The sequence below is a fragment of the Chinchilla lanigera genome, unplaced genomic scaffold, assembly GCF_000276665.1.
Source record: "Chinchilla lanigera isolate Chin_1 unplaced genomic scaffold, ChiLan1.0 scaffold00039, whole genome shotgun sequence".
NCBI classification, from domain to species: domain Eukaryota; kingdom Metazoa; phylum Chordata; class Mammalia; order Rodentia; family Chinchillidae; genus Chinchilla; species Chinchilla lanigera.
In genome coordinates, this window is record NW_004955440.1 from 1773761 (window position 1) to 1791934 (window position 18174).

General features: G+C 42.1%; 1 protein-coding gene across 3 annotated transcripts in view; it reads left to right on the plus strand.

Moving 5' to 3' along the window:
• Mgat5 (mannosyl (alpha-1,6-)-glycoprotein beta-1,6-N-acetyl-glucosaminyltransferase) overlaps positions 1–18174 on the plus strand; it is a 299821-nt gene that overhangs the window by 68743 nt on the left and 212904 nt on the right. The window contains exon 1 of one of the 3 annotated variants that reach the window (XM_005390738.2): positions 13351–13424. The exons of 1 other annotated variant lie outside the window; for it this stretch is intronic. The gene's annotated coding sequence lies outside the window, so the exon portion shown is untranslated. Of the gene's footprint in view, positions 1–13350; positions 13425–15984; positions 16071–18174 lie in introns of those variants that run through there. One more of the 3 variants, XM_005390739.2, reaches the window with a different exon arrangement.

Here is an 18174-nt window from a genome sequence, read left to right on the forward strand (position 1 = left end):
GAGCTGAAATGCCTGAGGCTGTGCTTGATGAGAGATTCTGGTCAGAGTTCAGAAGAAGAGAATGCTGACAGAAATGTTGCTGGTAAAGACCAGGTACAGTAGGTTTCTGTTGAAAAGAAGGACTGCATTGGCTGTTGGACTCCAGGTGGTGTGTGCTATGCCTTGGCAGAAAGTTTGTCTGTATTTTGCTTCTGTCCTGAGACTGAGATTAAGAGCAATAGACTATGTAATTAATTGAAGAAATTTGGAGGCAATCTAATATTGAGGCACTAGAATGGCTACTGTTGGGGGCTTTTAGTAGATTTATGTTGAGAATAAAGAGCAAAGAGCCCAGAAGAATGATTCAGAAAGTTGTGAGTTTGGCCAGAAAGGAAGCTGCACTAAAGTGTGGCTTGCAAAGGTGGAACAGAGGAGAAATTGGTCACTGGAAAGACTAGCAAGAAAAAGCCAAGTATTTCAGAAGACAACGGTAAAGATAGCCTTAGTGCATCACAAGAACCAACAGGACTCCAGCCTCTGCAGCCTCAGAGTTGTAAAGGTAAAAGACTTTGCTTTGAAAGGAGAGCCTCAGAACACCATGTGCCAGAATGGCAGCAGCCTAGGGGAAGTTGTTGCTCAAGATTTGATTCACAGGCACTTGACTCCCTACATCAAGAGACAAGGAAGCCTGGCTATGGCTCCAGCTGATGGCAGACTTTGGCATCATCCATGTGGTGCTGGTTTTAGGTGCATGCAGAATGCAAGAGTTGTGGGGTCAGGAAGGCTTCTACCTAGATTTCAGTGTGCTCCTGAGAGGGCAATATGTGAAGCAGTGAGGGTGAAGCCAAAGGTAAGGTAGAGACCCCAGAAGTTTGCAGAAGCCAGCAACATAGATCATCTGAGGAAAACTACAAGGAGGGAGCAGAGCCAGCCCTAGAGAGAAGCCATGGGAGCTGCAACCATTGGCAGTACCATAGGGGTGGAGCCATCCAAGCCCTTTGAAGTTCACAACTTGTCACAGATCGCCAGGGATGCTAGGAATGGAACTGTGGGATTTAATGTTTGCTCTGCTGGATTTTGGTCTGGATTTGTTCCCATTCTTTGCTATCCCCTCTTTGTACCTTTTGGAACAGTAATGTTTACCTTGTGCCATTGTTTGCTGGAAGTATTTAAGTTTCTTTTCATTTGTACAGGGGCTCACAGCTAAGAGTTTGCCTAAAATCTCAGAAGAGACTTTGGACTGGACTTTTCAGCAAAACTGCAACTGTTAGGACTTTGGCAACTCTTGAAGAAGGCCCAAATGCCTTTTGCATAAAGGGATATGCATGAGTCTTTGCGGGGGCAGGGGCAGAATGTTATGGCTTGTGTCTGGATGTCCCCTCAAAGCCTCATGTAATCATAAGTGGGGCTTTTTCAGAGGTGGTTGAATCTAGAGTGTGTTGTGTGATGATTGATTCATGATGCAGTGCTAGGGTTAAGGGTGCTAAATCAGTCCACTGATTGGATTGGCACTGCCCTAATCCTGGTAGCCTGGATACAATACAGGGACAGAAAAAGGCTTGTCTTGTCCCTTGCTCACCTTGCTACCTTCTGCCCATAATGAACTTGTTCCTCCTCTGCAATACTTGTCGCTGTGCAACCCTGCCTTGGAGCCAACTGAGTATGGACTGAAATCTCTATAAACTGGGCTAAATAACCTGTCTTTCCTTAACTTGTGGGTGTTATGTATTTTGTCTCAGCTATGAGAAAAGTAACTAAAACAGTGGTTTTGCTTTGAGAGGCAGAGATTACTATGGCTCATAAACACCTCAATGGGTGGGTTTTAGATTTTTAGGTTCCTAGGAAATTCTTTGAAGTAGCAGTCATGACCAGTCCTAGAAATCAATCCTTGATCATTGAGCGCTATTTAGCTTCCCCATCAAAACTGATGGACAAGATAGAGAAACCCACTTTGTCAGTTGTGATGACATTTTGCTGACACTTGCCAGTGTTTTCTGTGTTTGACACAGATGTGCATCCATGCTTTGAGGCAAATAAATAAAGCAAATCATGATCTGCTCAGCATAAAACTGGGTCAGCAAAGGCTGACTTGATTTTTTCAGGCTGGGCAGCATGGTGAATTCTGTTCCTGAGTCATGCAGACCTCTGGGGCTCTTTACAGAGTCTTGAATCTTCCTCAGGAACACCACCTCTTATCAAGTCTGGAGAGCTAGGTCATTTCCTTTGCAAGTTAGAACCCTGTGAAGTGGTTATTTTACAGATGAGGCCTGGACCTCCATTTCTAGAAGTTTCCAAAGCAGGCACAGGGCTGTCTTTTGTCAGGGCTGATACTTTAACCTAGATCTAATTCCCAAGCCTTTTTGTTGTACTGCTGTGCCTGCCCAGCCGCACAGAGCTCTCCAGCCTCTGCCCTGACCCTCTTGAATAATTCCAGAGCAGCCTCCTGAGAGAGGAGTACACGGCCTAGCTCCTTCCACGGCTGAGGAGCTGCCTTCTGAGGTGTGCCTCTGTGTGGAAATTTCAGACCACACATTGCTGTGTCCCTTGATGATGGGTGATAACCTCATTAGAATAGGAAGGATATTTGTGGTCCAAGGAGAGAAGGAAGCTGCCAGCTGAAAAGTTGTTCATCTGATTCATTTTTGTGTGTGTGTTTCTTATACTCCATCCATGTTACTGAAGAGGTAAAAGCAGTTATTGGGGGCTGAGAAGAGATTCCAGGGAAGTGTCTTTGTTGACTAAGGAAGAAGCTAGAAGGACTTTTCTCAACAAATATTAAACACTCAATTCACAGAAGGACTTTTAATCCCTTCCTTCAAGGAATCTGAATCAGAAAGCAAACTATAAAGCTAAAAGTCAAATATATGTATCAAAAATTATAAGATTACGGGGCCACATGCTGAAGAGATTAGCAGTGTGACTATGTCCTCCGAGTGACCAGCCATCACCTGGAACATGGGGGTTTTCCAGGACAGGGCTTCCAGTGCTAATACGGGGACTATTGTTCACTTCGCTTTTAACAAGTTTTTGTTGATTGGGCAGTTCACCTTAGCCTTTCTGGATCTTGGGACCCCACATTTCTCTAGCAATATGATGTTTAAAATCCCTTCCAGATTCTTAGGGTTAGCATTTAGATGTAACTGATTCACAGGCTAGAAGTTGTTGCTCTTCAAAGTGCTTGGAAAAAATTAGGTCAGAAAATAGTGTTAAAGAATGTTTAGAGTATAGAGAATGGTTGAATGCAGTTGGGATATACTGACAGACATCAGTCAGTATGAGTGATAAGCAAAACTGTAGATGCCTTTGAACTCAAGGTCCTGTATTTTGCTCCAGTCTTTCTACAAGGCTGTGTAGCTTTAACATCAAGTGCTTGATAAGGTGATTCTTGGTATCAGAAGACTGCAGATGTGTTTTGTTTGGCTCACCCAGAAATTTTTTTAAAAACCTAACTTAGTGCCAACATTATAAATACAGAGATTTGACCAAAATTCCGGGTTTCTTGCATCTCTGGAAGACTGGAATGTTGTCCAGTGGTCAGAATGGAGAAGTCACTGCCCTCTGTAGATGGGGTCCATTGTCCTCAGCACAGCACAACTCTCTCTTCTCTCCTCTGCCGTGTTACATCCGTAAGCCTGTTTTTTCTGCCCCCTTTCCTCTCACTCACTTCCATGTGCCTGGGAAGGTAGGCACCTTAACTTAACAGTTGACAAATTTAGAATCTCTTGGCATGCTCAAAATTACCTTGCTTTTCTGGCTCTACCCAGGCCAATTGACTCATAGTCTTGGGGGATGGGATAGGACCAGCATTTTTATTTTAAAAATCCCCTGATGTGATTTTCATGCACAGTAATGGTGCAAGTATAGAGTACTGTACCTCACATTGATCCTGAGGCCAGTTTTAATGCAGACAAGAACTATGGAGCAAAGGAATTGAGGAAACAGTTTACCTGGTCCACTTAATTGGGGCCATCACAATGTAAATATTAACTGAACTCAACTGGGAAAAATCAGGGCACTTTTCAAAAGCAGGTATCCAACATGGTATATTCATGGCACGTTCTACAGAGCATTAATAAATTTCCCACAGATCCTGCTGCACTGCTGTAGACATTTAAATCATTATAGTAATAGCCATGTTTTGTTTTGTTTTGTTTTGCATGGGGTGGTTATAAAAGTATTTTTAATGGGCTTATAAATCTAGTGGTCATAAGAAGCAAGTGACATGGTTTGGTGTATTTGCAGCAAGGGATGAAAAGGAAAGGATGCAGTTAAAATTAAATTTGATCGTTTTCTCTTTTGTGTAATGATTTCATCTGTAGTTCTTTCACCGTAAATCAATTTCTGCCATGTATTGCCTACCTCCCACTCCCCCTTCCTGCTAGGATCACATTTTAGTCAATGAGTGATGTCACTTTGAATTATTAAAAAATTCAAGGAGCTTAGCAAATAAAAATCTGTTTTTCTTATTTGAAAGTTAAAATGAAAGGGGCTTAGACACCACTTAATTTTATTGCTTAATTTTAAGGGCAGACAAAGTGAAGATATTGAGCTTAGAGCACCCTCATCTTGGAACTCTGAGCACCAGGGCCTTGTTACTGTAGTATGAACTCTTCTTCCCAGGGTTCCGTGATTGCACAAAAGGCTTGGAGCTGATAGTCAGTGGCTTCTGGAACTTTCTGTCATCCTCTGGGGTTTGACTTTAGTTGGAGGGATGATGAAGGGATGGCACCTATTTGAGGCTCCCTGAAATCTCCTGAGGCTTCTTTCTGCCAGAATCTCAGCACAGTGGGATCTGCCTTGTCCTGGCTGCCCTGTGGGAGTGTGGGGTGAATGGTCTGCATGTGATGGTCACAAGTTTCTAGCTCTGCCCTTTTATTTAGTATTCATTCTACAAAAAATTATCTAATGTCACTTTTAGAATTTCAAAAGAAAGGTAGTTTGGTCTGTCTCCCTCAACTCAGAATATGTGTTAGTAATCTCTGCTTTTCTTCAGTTAATGGGAGGTTTAACCACTTAACAACTTAGCCCAGACATCACTTGGGCAGCACATTTGTGTATGTGCGTACTCCCCTGAGCATCACTTAGGCTGGTGTCATTTCAACCTGTCCATTCTCGTACTGAATAAATTTGATAAAATTGTCGTTTTTGTATTTCCTGTTATATTGTCTTTTTAAAAAATGTAACGAAAAAATACACAATTTGTGCTCACCCTATATTTAAATAATAGGATTAGTAAGTGGCTAAGGGTACTTGTGTGGGTTTACCGTCTTGCTTTTTCCCTGGTTGCTGAGCTGATCTCTCATAGCAGAATTTTGTATGCTGCCTAGATTTTGTTTGTGCCTCCTGAGATCTTTGAAATTGAGTCCCCACTGTGAGATTCCACTCTCGACCATTATGGATTCTATTCCCTGCGTGGGTGCTAAGACACCTCTTAGCCAGTACACTCCTCTGACTGAACTGGGGAAGAGGTCAGAGTAGGTGTTTGTGGGGTCACCTGGAAGATTTTGTTTTCTAATTTTCTGGCAGAAGCCCAACCCAGGATAATAAAATAATTTTAGGAGGAGGGTGAAGGAGATACTCATGACCTTTCTTTTGAAAAGTTCTTGGTAATTCTCTTGTACCTGTCTTGCTCATCATTTGAAAGTAGCTGATTTGCAGAAAAGCAACTTATATTTGTTAAGCATTTATTATTATATTATATATTATATATATATTTATTATACGGATTGCATCCGTAATTATTTTTTATGCTTGCTTCATGCATTCATTTATCTCTTAAGTCTGGAGTCTTCTGGGTATCAGGCTTTCTGTTAGGAGCTGAAATATTTTATAGTGGTGGTTAAGAAGCCAGATGGTGAGTCTTTAATGGCTCTGCCAGCTGGTAGCTTTGTGGCCATGAACAGATTGCTTAGTAGTTCTTCATGACTCAGTTTTCCCCGCTTTAAATGGAACCAACTGTAGCACCTACATCATAGGCTCAGAGTGAGCATTCTATGAGAGGGTGTATGTTAAGGTAATAGTCTATTCTTATTACAGTGATAATTGGGACAGCTATGGAGTTCACAGAACATTTAATTTGGTGGAAGTCTGAGTCCAGAGGAGGGGGAGTATGGTTAGGAAGTGAACTGTGGCATTTGATTCTGTCTGTGCTTCCCTAACTTTACTACACAGTCTTTCTTCTTCCACACCTTGATTGCCCCCAAATAATACTTCATTTATCATTGTCCATTAGGAGTTTAATTCTATTTCTGGAAATAACTCACAGATAGTATGTATTACATCCTATTTTGTAAATGGCATAAGGCATGATGTCCTGGCTATTAATGTCCATTTTAGCCTCTCACTACAGAGTGGTGTCCCAGGCAGACCAGAGGTGCTTAAGTGTGTTTGTCCTGATGGGAAATGGTTGTATATTACTATCCTTTTCTCGTTCATACATCTTGGGCTTTATCCTTCAGTATTTCCAGTTAGTTTCTGGTGCTGTCACTTTTATTATTTTATTATTGTAAATTTCTTAATCTGAATAGAACCAAAGGTTTCCTGGACAACCAAATAACTTGTTAAAACAATGTCCTTGATCCATGAAAACCACTTAGTAAATACAGTAGTCTCAGAGTTCTTTGAGAAAACACTACTTTATTCCTCTGACCTACCCTGTGTCTTCCTCTTCTATTGTAAGGACTTTGTGATGACATTAAGCCTACCAAGACACCCTAGGATTATCTTATTTTAAGGTCAGCTGATCACAACCTTAATTTCAGCTGATGCCATGTACCTCTGTGCTATATCATATAGTTTGTTGCTGTTGCTGTAACAGAATACCTGAGACTGGGTGGTACGTAAGAAGAAAGACTTACCTGATGAATCTGGAGTCTGGGAAGTTGCAAATCAGGCCACTATGTCTTTCAAGAGTGTGTCTCAACATGGTGGGTGGCATCACATTATAGAAATAGGTGTGAGAGTGGTCAGTAAGTGAATACGAAGAAGGGGGAGGAAGGATTGAAGAAACCAGATGGTGTATAACAATCCCGCTGTGAGAACTAATCCATTCCTGTGAGAACGAACCCAGTCTCTTGAGAGAGACCTTAATCCTCTCATAAAGGCAGTGCTCCTAAGGCCCAACACTACCGTTTAGCAGTCAAATTTCAGCATGAATTTTGATGTCCAAGCCCTATAGTATCATGTACCAAAACAGGTTCTGAGGATGAGGCGGTGAATGGATTTACGAGCCATTATTCTAACTACCACAGATGTCTTGGTCCATTTTGTTTACTCAGTCCTCTGATACGTTCCCAAAAGGACTTAAAAGTACAATACAGGAACATATTATTTATTTATTTACTTGTTTGTTTGTTTGTTTGTTTTTGGAGTCAGGAATCGAGCTCATGACCTCGCACTTGCCAGGCAGGTGCTGTGCCAGTGGAGCTATATCCCCAGAAGAAAGATATTTAAAATTAAGTAAGAAAATTTTTTAAAAAGGCATGGAAAAATAAGAATAGGAAAGTGATTGCCAGGAGTGAAGATTATACACTAAATACTGAGCTACCAGACTCCAGTTTACCTTCTGGCCTGTGCTTTTGGTTCTGAGCTCTTCCTTACAGCTTTGTTGAAGAGGGAAGGACTGTCTGTTAGGTGTTTGCCGTGATGATCCAGGGGAATCCAGACAGTTGTTCAGATACCCAGATGAATAAATATTCTTGATGCTAACATGAAGTAAGCTTTCTTCTCCAGGTGCTCCAGGATATAGCACATGTAATCAGGGAAACAATTGACATATTTGCAAGTAAACCCAACCATCTCTTTTACCTGGCATGTTATTATTATTATTATTATCATTATCATTATTAGTATTCTTGCTACTTTCTGTACTAGATAAAAAGTGCATTGGCTTGAAGACTTCGTCCAAGATAATGCGGTGTAGAGGCAGGCCCCATTCAGGGATTGGGAATAAAGCACTATTCCCAGGCAGTTTCTTACCCTGTAAGGAGTGTTGAGAATTCCCAGCACTTTCACTCTAAATGTTAGTGATATATGCTTTACCATTTCTATTTTTATATCTCAATGAATAAAATACATACTTATTATATGATCCCCCATCTCCCTTTAAGCTCGGAGAACTTAAAACCCTACTAGCATTTATCAAGAGTGTGGATTGGGCAGTTAGTGGCTTTTGGGAGTGTGTTCTGCACTAGCAATTCATGAGACTTTTGACCACTGTACAATAAAAAATATTTATGTCCTTATTAGGATTTTGGTTTAAAGATAGGATGCATTAGGAAAACTGGCCAAGGTGTGAATGATTGAGGATTATATTGAGAATTATGCTGTTACCTTCCAGAGTATTTTCTGTTCAGCCAAATGTTGCATTCATTTGATGAAAATTCTCTTGGCATATCTTATTTTTTAAAAAATCAATATTTATAAAGAGAAAATATTATGACTGTTAGTCACTTTATCTTTTTATTTATTAAAGATTCATACACCTGCAGTGTATTATTTATAGAGTAATGCCTTCAGATAGGTACAGGAAATCACATGTCTTATCCTAGTATTTAGAAACAAAACAGAAATAAACATATGGGGGTTTGGAGATGCCAGTTAACCACACTCTCCCTCCTCTCTGGGTTCTAGAGGACACTGGAACAATTCAATGAAGATTAGAATATAACACTGCATGTTTAAGGCCCTAGGTTTAACCCCCAGCCCCTAAAAATAAATACAGTGTCAGTTTTATTAGTGTAAAGAAGAGTGGCCTGGGTGCAGGACTTCCTAGTTCATCCCAGCTGCATCTCATGTACCCACCAGGTGGCTAGGCACCTGGGAAGGCTCTGTAGGGACACCCTGCTAATTGAACCCATGAAAGCAGTGACAGAGTGAGTGTGTGCAACAATCTCCCCAAGTTGAGATGTTGTCCTTCTCCCCCAGCAGCTGTGAATGCACTGAAGAAGGTGCAGGCCTGAGCCTTCTCTCTGATGTCTTCCTGGATAGAAAAGCAAATGTTCTGCATGAAAATATGCCCAGAAGAAATGGGAGTTTTCCCTGGATAAACCATTTAATTTGTTTTGATATCCAGATACAGGAAATCCAAACATTGGGCAGTTTCTTGTCTAGTTTTGATGTCAGGGCTAGTAATTAGATTGCTATCTGTTTTGAATATGTATTTGGTCCCCACACCAAATGCATACTAATAGAAATGTAAGTTTGGAACTCACTTTTAATGGACAAGTCATACTTTTTTTACATAATTAAAATAAATGCTGTGTGTTACAGAGGTAATAGGCAAAAGATAATTGATCGTTAATCATTTGGAATGTTAGATATGATATCAAAATGAATGAACTTGAGAAATTTTAATGTCTTGTTTCAAAAATGAATTAAGATTTTACTTTAATGTTATGTATGTGTAAAAATTAGGAGATGATTGAAAAGTCCCTGAAGGATGTAGTTGTGTGGCTCTCTGTACAGAGGGGGTGGGATCAACAGGAGAGGAGAGAGGAGAGAGAGAGACTGCTACTATGACAGATGCTCATTCATTGCTCACAGAAGTTCAAGCAAAGCTGGTCTGGAACATGTGGTATGTATCCCTCAAGTCATCTTTCAAGTACAGTTTCTTTCAGCAAAACTTTGAAAGGCTATCAGTGGCCAGGAAGTCATGAGGAGCTGCTCTGGAATATATTGGTGTTAAAGCCATTGCCAGAAGCTTCCACTATTGGTTGTCATCCTCTTATGCAAAATTAAGGCGTTGATGAAGATGCTTGCCTCGTGTGAAAGCTGTTCCACTTTGAAGTCAGTTGGGGAAGTGTTTGTGGTTATAACCAAGTGTTCTAAAGTGAGCACTTCAGCAATTATAAAATAACAAAAACTCTTTAAACCCCTGGTGATGTCTAACTTTCTGATATGCAAAGTGTATGTTCAGTAGCTGCATAATGTTCTTGCTTTTGGGAGTTATTTGCTCCATCAAAGCTAAACTTTGGAAGACAAGTATCCAAGTTGTGTATTTGATTTTAGGCTAATGAATCAAAACCTTTTGTGTCTGTGAGCAGCTAGAAAGCAGGCTGTTTGTCCTGTGTGCAAACTAGTTCATCATGGTAATGCCACACGTTCTTGTGTATGTGATTCTCATCTCAGCAGCAAGATGTCAGTCAGATGTGTACCCTTGAATACAAAGGTTACACATTAACTGATTCACTTGTTATAAAAAGAAGCATACCATATTCTTTGTCATGCCCCACTTGCAGTTAGTATCTGCCTTTCTTTATATTTTCCTGTTTGAGATAAGAAGCAATGCTTCTCATACTTTGAGGCTCAGACTTTGTAATTATGGTATAAACTAATTCCCTTGGTCTGGGTTTGAGCCTATGTGCATTTCTAACAAGTCAGCCCAGAGTTTGAATAGCATGGTCATGGAGGTGCTGATTCTAAGAAGCATTGGCAGATATTGAAGACACTAAGTTAGCTTCAAATCACTTCTCATTTTTGCAGCCCGCTGCCCAGAAGTTAACAAAAGCTTTATCAGTCTAGCATTGATCTCCACAGGTTTTTCCAGAGCCTTGGCATGATCTACAGGGCTCTGCCCTGGACAGAGCTACCTGTTCCTGAGAAGCTGGCTCCTTGGCAGGCCATCTCCTGAGCAGACAAGCTTGTAGATGCATGACCCCCATTGGAGACAGGGTCTCACTGTGTTTCTCAGCTGGCCTTGAACTCCTGGGCTCAAGCAGGACTCCTGCCTTAGCCTCTTAAGTAGTTGGAACTACAGAAATTCAGCTTAAAGAGAAACCCAGCCTCCCATCTTCCTTAAAATCACTTGTGGGGAGAAGAAAGGTTGTCACTGGAGTAGATCAGATTTTGGGTTCCACTATATAGGACCCATATGGCTGAGAGAAGGAAGACCTTTTAATATTTCTTATATCTGAAGGCATATTATAATCACATAGGCAGCTTAATCATGAAAATACCTCCACTTAGACTACACTTCAGACTAAGTAAATTAGCATATTTGGGTATGGGAACTGGACATCGCTACTTTTTATAAAGGAGCCCAGGTGACTGTTAGTGAATCAGGGTCAAAAGACCCTAGTTTAGTAGATGCTTAGCTCTACTAAGGGTGAAGGTGGGGAAACTCTGAAGTGCTTCCCTTTAACTCAAGCTAATTGGGCATTTGTGTGATTGGAGGATTTCTAAGCAGGCACCAAGTAGGCTGGCCCAAGATAATTGCCATGTCTGGGAGACTTGACCTTGGCTTATAAATTGAGGAGTAAGTGAAATTATCAAAAGTATCTGATCATTAAATTCTTCCATAAGAAGATTCTGTGTGCTTCACATGGAATGACTGTCTTTATTTGAGAAGTAATGAGAAATTCATTCTAAGGTATAAATCTGATAAGCCTCTTAGGGGCCACGTCAAGTTATGGCTGTGTGTGTGAGGGATGCCTCTTTGCACATTAAGTATGATGGTGTTTAATCTGGTGGTCTTTATCAAACCAAGTTTTAGAGGACCATCCCACTTTTGCAGACAGGGTAGCTCGAGTACTCTCAGTGTGGACCAACACCCAGCTTTTGTCCCCTCCCCAGGTCGGTGGGAAGAAGGGGCTTGGGGTACAGTAGTTGGGCCAAAAGGCTAGAAGAGTCCTTGATTAATGAACATTGCCCATGATTCAGAAGTAATTTTGGTAATTTGTGACTGTTTTTCTTTATCCGGGGGCCATTTGGGCCTGTTGTCATTCACAGGTGTTTTCTAGGTGTAGGGAGTTAGCAAAAGTCAATCCTCAAGGAAAAGGGTGAGTTTTGTACTTACCATAAAATTCCTTTGTGTCTTTACTGTCCTTTGGCTCTGAGTGGAAGCAAATCTTTTGAGCATTTTCATTCAATATTGAGGACACCTAGCTAACAATTTTACACGGCGTGTGATCTTTCCCCACACTCTCCTGTTCTTCTTCAGAGTCATTACCGACCTCATATGTAATGCCAGTTCCTGGTTTCTTGGGCTGGCAGCCAGATGACAGTGCTGCTTTTTAAAAAAGACTGATGAAACCTCGTCCAGACTACATCTTCTCATGGCCCCGCTTCCTGTGCCTGTTGATTTATGAACTAGGATCTTTGTTGAGCAGAGCCCCAGTGCCATAAGCGAATTAATAAACAGCAACACTACCAGTGTAGGAGCAAATCCCTCTGCTGGTGCCTCCACAATGGTGGCGCTGAAGAGCATGGAGGAAAATGATGCCCTGTGTCCGATGCCCGGGACAGCTTTGGGAAATCAGCCCTTTCTCTTCTCGCTGTGGCCTTCACAACTGTGGCACAGGCCCTGGAGACTGGTTGACATATGGTCTCCTGAGTTCACCCCTGCCTTCGGCTCTTTTGCCCTGTAGTGTGACGTACAGATGACCTGAGCATCTCCCCAGGGTGTGGAAGATCCTGCTGACTGATTAAGGCAGTGCCTCTCAGTGGGGTGACTTTATCCCTCAGGGAACACTTGGCACTATGGGGAGACGCCACCCAGTTTGTGGAGAGTGGTGGGACCATTGTAATGGCGTCCAGTGGCTGGAGGCCAGGGGAACGTCCAACAGTGCGTGGGACAAAGACTTAACTGGCCCCGCTTGTCAACTGTGCCATGACTGGGACACCCATATTAAAGAACTTTATTTCATTTCTCAAATCTGTGCTTATTTTTCTTTGGTAAAATAGACATTTTCAGAACTCTTGGGGTTGCTGTGGTTTCATTTTGTGTTGATGGAAAATTCTGTCAACTGTAATACCTGTGGTCTTGGTGAATGAGCTCAGAGCATGGGGCGATCTTATCTAGTCCAGCAGTGACCGCTTCCAGCTCACCCTTGTCCTCTTTTTCTTCTTTGTCACCCTGCTAGTATGTGCACACCTAAGAGGAGAAGTCATTAATATCATCAGAGGTTCATTTCCAACGTTTTCTCTTCCCCGCCATGCCCTCTAGTGGAGACAGCTGTGTGTGAATGGCAGGGCGCAGCAACAGAGGCAAGAAGGAAAGTGTGTTTTGCATCTGGATCCATTAACCCTGTTAGAATATTAAAATTTTATTTTGCTACTGATGCCAGAAATGGAGACCTGAGCTTCACTCAGTGGGCAGTGTAACTGCGGAGCAAATGTTGTGCCTCCGATGGGTAGGGCGGGAGGGTTTCTTTCTCTGCGCAGAGTAAGAGTACAAATGTGGCACAACAAATGAAAACTGCGACACAGGCTGTCTTATTTTGACCATTTCAAATGTAAAAGAGAGAGGCACAGGCTTTTTTTTTTTTTTTAAACCCTGCCATGAAAAGAGTTTGCTTCCCTGAAGGAGCCCAAGGTGTGTTGTTTGAGCTGGCACCTTTCCGTTTATGACTCAACAGAAGACCAGCATAGCTAGCTCTAAAGGCTGTTCTCTCCTGGAATGGGTTTTTCCTGTTTTTAAAGAAAAAGGCCAAGGTCATGAAGCAGAGGTAAGGATCTCTGTTCGTACCCACTCCCCGGCAGTGTCTGTCTGCTCGAGCTAGTTTGCTCCCTGGTGCTGGGGGCGAGCACAGCAGCTATCACAGCTGTGAGTGGTAGGCATTGGAGACCCAGCGCAGGCCGTCCAGGGAAGTGGACAAACCTCACAGCATCTTGCCAGCAATTTAGATGTATCTGAAGGTTACAGCTGCTTTGCTGATCCCTCTCTCCTCCGCTTCTCCTTTAAGTAACAGAAGACAACCACATTCAGAGCAGAAGCTTCTTTCTACCCCTCACTCCCCATTCCATCTGTCTTCCTTATTCCAGTAATTCTGCGAATGTGAATTTTTCCTTCATCCTTTGGTTTTCCCAGCCCCTGGAGGTTGGTGGAGTGTGGCATTAGACTCATAGCTCCTTAATGTCTTTGGACTTTGTATCATCCTGGGGTTTGTGTTTTGTATAAAAAGGTCTTCTGCATTTCTGCAGGAGTTTGATAGATTCAGCCAGATTTGGCAAAGGCAATAGTCTTAGGTGGCAAAACTTACGTAATAGTTTGATTTTGACTCTCGCTGGAAAACATGTTTTATGAACTTCACTGTCTTCCTCTGTATATTGAGGATTCGTACACTGTTATCCTCAGTAAAATTGATTGTAGTTCCCCAGTCTACATAAAAATATCTTGTAACATCTTAATTTATCATATTTCCTTTTAAGTTGATCAGGTTAGTACCCACTGGATTTCTGTCCCATGTTTTGCTTCAGAAGCCCAGATTCACCTGATTTTGAGTGGAAATGACTACTATTTTTAGAAATAGTTTGCCGGGCCCCTGCACAGCTCTTAATGTAAATTGATGTAGATGCTGGAAAGAGAAGTAGAATTTTTTCAGAGTTGGATCATTAACATCTAGAGATGACTGTCACGTTTTTATGTTATAGTCGGGCAATAAGCTTCTAAAACACACAGTGTATTACCTTCCCTCACCTAGCATTAAATTAAGGTAGTAGTATTTTATACACTTTTATATTAATAGATATGTGGATGTGAATTTTAAAAAGAAAATAAGCAAACAAAGGCTAGGGATATAGCTTCATAGTAGAGCACTCAGTAAATCTAGCATGAACAGGGCTCTGGGTTCAGTCCCTGAAACCACAAAGAGACAGACAGACTAAATGAGTGGACAAATGAACAAAAGAAGAAATGAAAGAGCGGGGAGAGGGAATAAAGGAAGGAGGAATGGAAGGGAGGAGAGAAGGAAACAAAGAAATGAAAAAGCAAACAAGATCACCACTGAGCATTAACTTCTCAACTAATAACATGCAAATTCACAGTTCAAAAATCCACATACAAAGGTAGCCAAGGAAGTTTTGTTCTTGGTCTCTACAGTTTAAACTGATATGTATATTGATTGTATCTATTGTCCTAAGATACATGTATAAAACTCATTTTAACAAATTATTTTTCATTTTAGCAAATTTTTGAGAATGTATTTTAAACCAAAAAAAAGGACAAACAATACAGAAAAATCATTTGTCAAATTCCTGGGACATTTGTCTCTAGGAATCCTCAGAGTCCTTTGGAACACAGTTGAAAAGCAGTAACTCAGATCACTTACCCCTAGTCATTCAGTTCTAGGTTCCGTGGTTCTAGAACTTTCCCCACTTCTTGAGGCTGAAATGGAGGTAAGCAGTTTCATGGTTGATCACAGAATGCCAACGGATAGAATAAGCTTTTGATCAGAGATTTCCAGGCTTGTTGGGGGGTATTTTCAGCTTCTCCTCACCACCTTTTCTGTGTCCTTTCCTGGGCTCATCTTAGCATGACAGTGACGAAGCCAGCCGTCTCCATGGAAGGTTCTCCTTCCCCTCCCCCTCCCTGGCTCCTTGGCTTAAACATCCTTTTGTTCCCATAATCTCAGTGTTCTGCCTGTCTAGAATTTTTTTTTCCCCTGGAGCTTTTCTGCCCTGTTTTCTTCTTTCAATGCCTGTTCACCAGCATATCCACTTCAGTTTAACCCTATCTATTCAAGGGCAGAATAATTTTTCACTACAACGGGAAAAGATCTTAGGGTAAAAATCTTCTGACTTATGAGATGCAGAATGTGGTCTCAGGGTGCCTGAGGCCTTTGTGGTTCACAAGGAGGTCTTGGGGCAGTGAAGATCACTGCTCACCTCCATACTGTGTTTTCATCCCATTTTCACCACCCTAGCCTCGGCAGTGCTTAGTGACCATTCATTGTGTGGAAGACATAGCCATCCCTGGTATTTCTTAGCTTTGTGAGGCTCACAGAGCCAATAGGAGAGATGAAACAAGACTATCCCATTGAGCATTGGGCAAGAAGCTCTTCAGGAGGGTCAGAAATGGTAGGCATTCCAAGGAAGATGAGCTTTTGCAATCTGGGGAGTCTCGGTAGGCCTTTTGCAGGATATGGGGTTGAGTTGTGAGACTGGAGATAGGGGTGGGATTTGCCAAAATAACATGGGTAAGCATGGCTGACTTAGGATTTCCTGAATGTTACTGCACAGGGTGAAGATACAGGTAGGCCCCATTGCCACCATTTACAGGCCGGAGAGGACAAGAGGTATGCAGTGACTAAGAGCAGCGTGGTCCACTGTGAGTTGTGATAGCATTGTCCTGTGGAGCTAAGGAGCAAGATCAGGTATTTGTACATGGGGCTGGCATTACTTTTCCAGGAAAGGCCTTCTCCACCTTCCTTCATTCTATTAAGAGGTTATGGTGGAAGGTGTGGGACCTCATGAGGTGCTGGACTTGAAAAACCTGCTTCATTAGTCTGGTTCTTACTGGATTGGAACTGGGTTGTCTTTCACAATGTTTTTACCTGCCTTGAGAGATTGGCATTTTCCAGAGAAGAGGGGCCAGGAGCCATCAGGAGGGAGGGGCCAGGAGCCATCAGGAGGTTGATCTAGAGGTAGTAAGAGCTGCCATGCCCTGGATTTGATCCTCAGTACCACTTTTTCTAAAAGCCACCATGTCTGGCAGATTTCCTTGTATTTCTAGGTCTGTGACTGGCCCTTAGCGGTGGCGTAGCCTAATCTTGGCTCTGCTGTGAGGAATGAGAGAAAAGGCTGCAGTCAGCCTGGGAGGCTCGTTGGCTTATTCCTCTTCCTGTCCTCAGCCGTAGACATGGGCTTGCCTTTGTCCTAACAGCCTTGAGATATGATTCATGGATCCTGTTCTCTCAACATGCACGACTCAGTGGCTTTTAGTACGTCTGCAGAATTATGTGTCTGTCATCACAATGTTAGAACATTTTTGTCACCCCGAAAAGAAACCTGCATAACTTAGATATCACCTCCCAATTTCCCTATCTCCACCCTACTACCCCAGTGCTAAGAAACTACTCATATACTTTCTGGCTCCGGAGATTTACCTGTCTAGACATTTCATCCCATGGAGTCATACATGGTCTTTAGTTATTGTCTTTTCTTTTTCACTAACCTATTGTTCTTAACTTTCAGTTAATCTAACATTGTAGCATAATCAATTCTCATTCCTTTTATGGCCAAATATGGCTTGTGTCTACATGTTGCTCCAAAGCCTTATGCGGTCATAGGTGGAGCTTTTGGGAGGTGGCTGGATCTAGGTGTGCGATGCTGGAATTAAGTATATGGTAGTGGAGTTCTTTTGTATGTGTTTGTTTGTTTCTTTCTTTGTTTTTGGTAGTGGTAATAGGAATTGAACTCACAATCTCACACTTCCAGGCAGGTACTGGTGGTGGGATTAAGTGTGTGATGCTGAGATCAAGGGTGTGTGATTACTAAATTAGTCCACTGGTTTGTCATAGTTCTGAGTGTGGATAGTGGGAAGGCCCACTCTTTGTGTGAGTGCTACCTGCCTTAGGGGCATGTAGCCTGGATAGAATATGAGACAGAAAGAGGGCTGCTGTCATCTCTTGCTGCTTTGCTACTTCACTGTTTGCTGCCTTCTGTTTGCCATGAGCAGCTTCTCCTCTGCTATGCCACCCTGCCTTGGAGCCCTTCTGTTGGAGCCCTAACTGAACCTTCTGTTAGCTCTGAGCTGAAATAAACTTTTCCTCCTTTAACTTTGGGTGTCAGGTATTTTGTCTCAGTAACGAGAAAAGTAAGACAGACTGCATCATACACATGTACCAGTTTTGTTTCTCCATTTGTCTAGTGATGAACATTTGGATTCTCTTTTTTGTATGGACATATGTGTTCATTTTTCTTGGAAGAATTCCCAGGAGCAGAATTGTGTGGGTCATATAATAGCTCCTTCTTTAAATACTTAAGAAACTGTAAGATTGTTTTTAGCACTGGCTACCCCACTTTACATTTCCAACAGTATTACGTGAGGGTTCCAGTTTTTCCACATCCTCTGTTTGTGTTTTTTTACTATTGCCATCTTAATGGGTATAACACGTTATCTTACTGTTTTTGATTTCTCTTTCCTTTAGTAATTACTGATATTGAACAACTCTTTATGTGAGGAGTTTTTTTTGGGGGGGGTGCTTATTTTTAAAAATTAGGTGAACTGACCTGTTTATTTGGTCAAGATCGCTGACCACATTTGGAAAGGTAGAAGCCAGATTTTACTGTGCGGAGGAGTGAGTGGGAAGGAAGTGATTGCTGCTCCTTCAGGATACAGGAGCTCAAGGGCATGCGCATTGGGATGGTTAGTACTGCAGACAGACTTGTTGCACACTTCTGCCTTGAGGTGGGTTGGTGAAGTCATGTCCCTGGGCTGTCATTAGCTGTGGCGGACAACAATGTCTTCCAAGATAT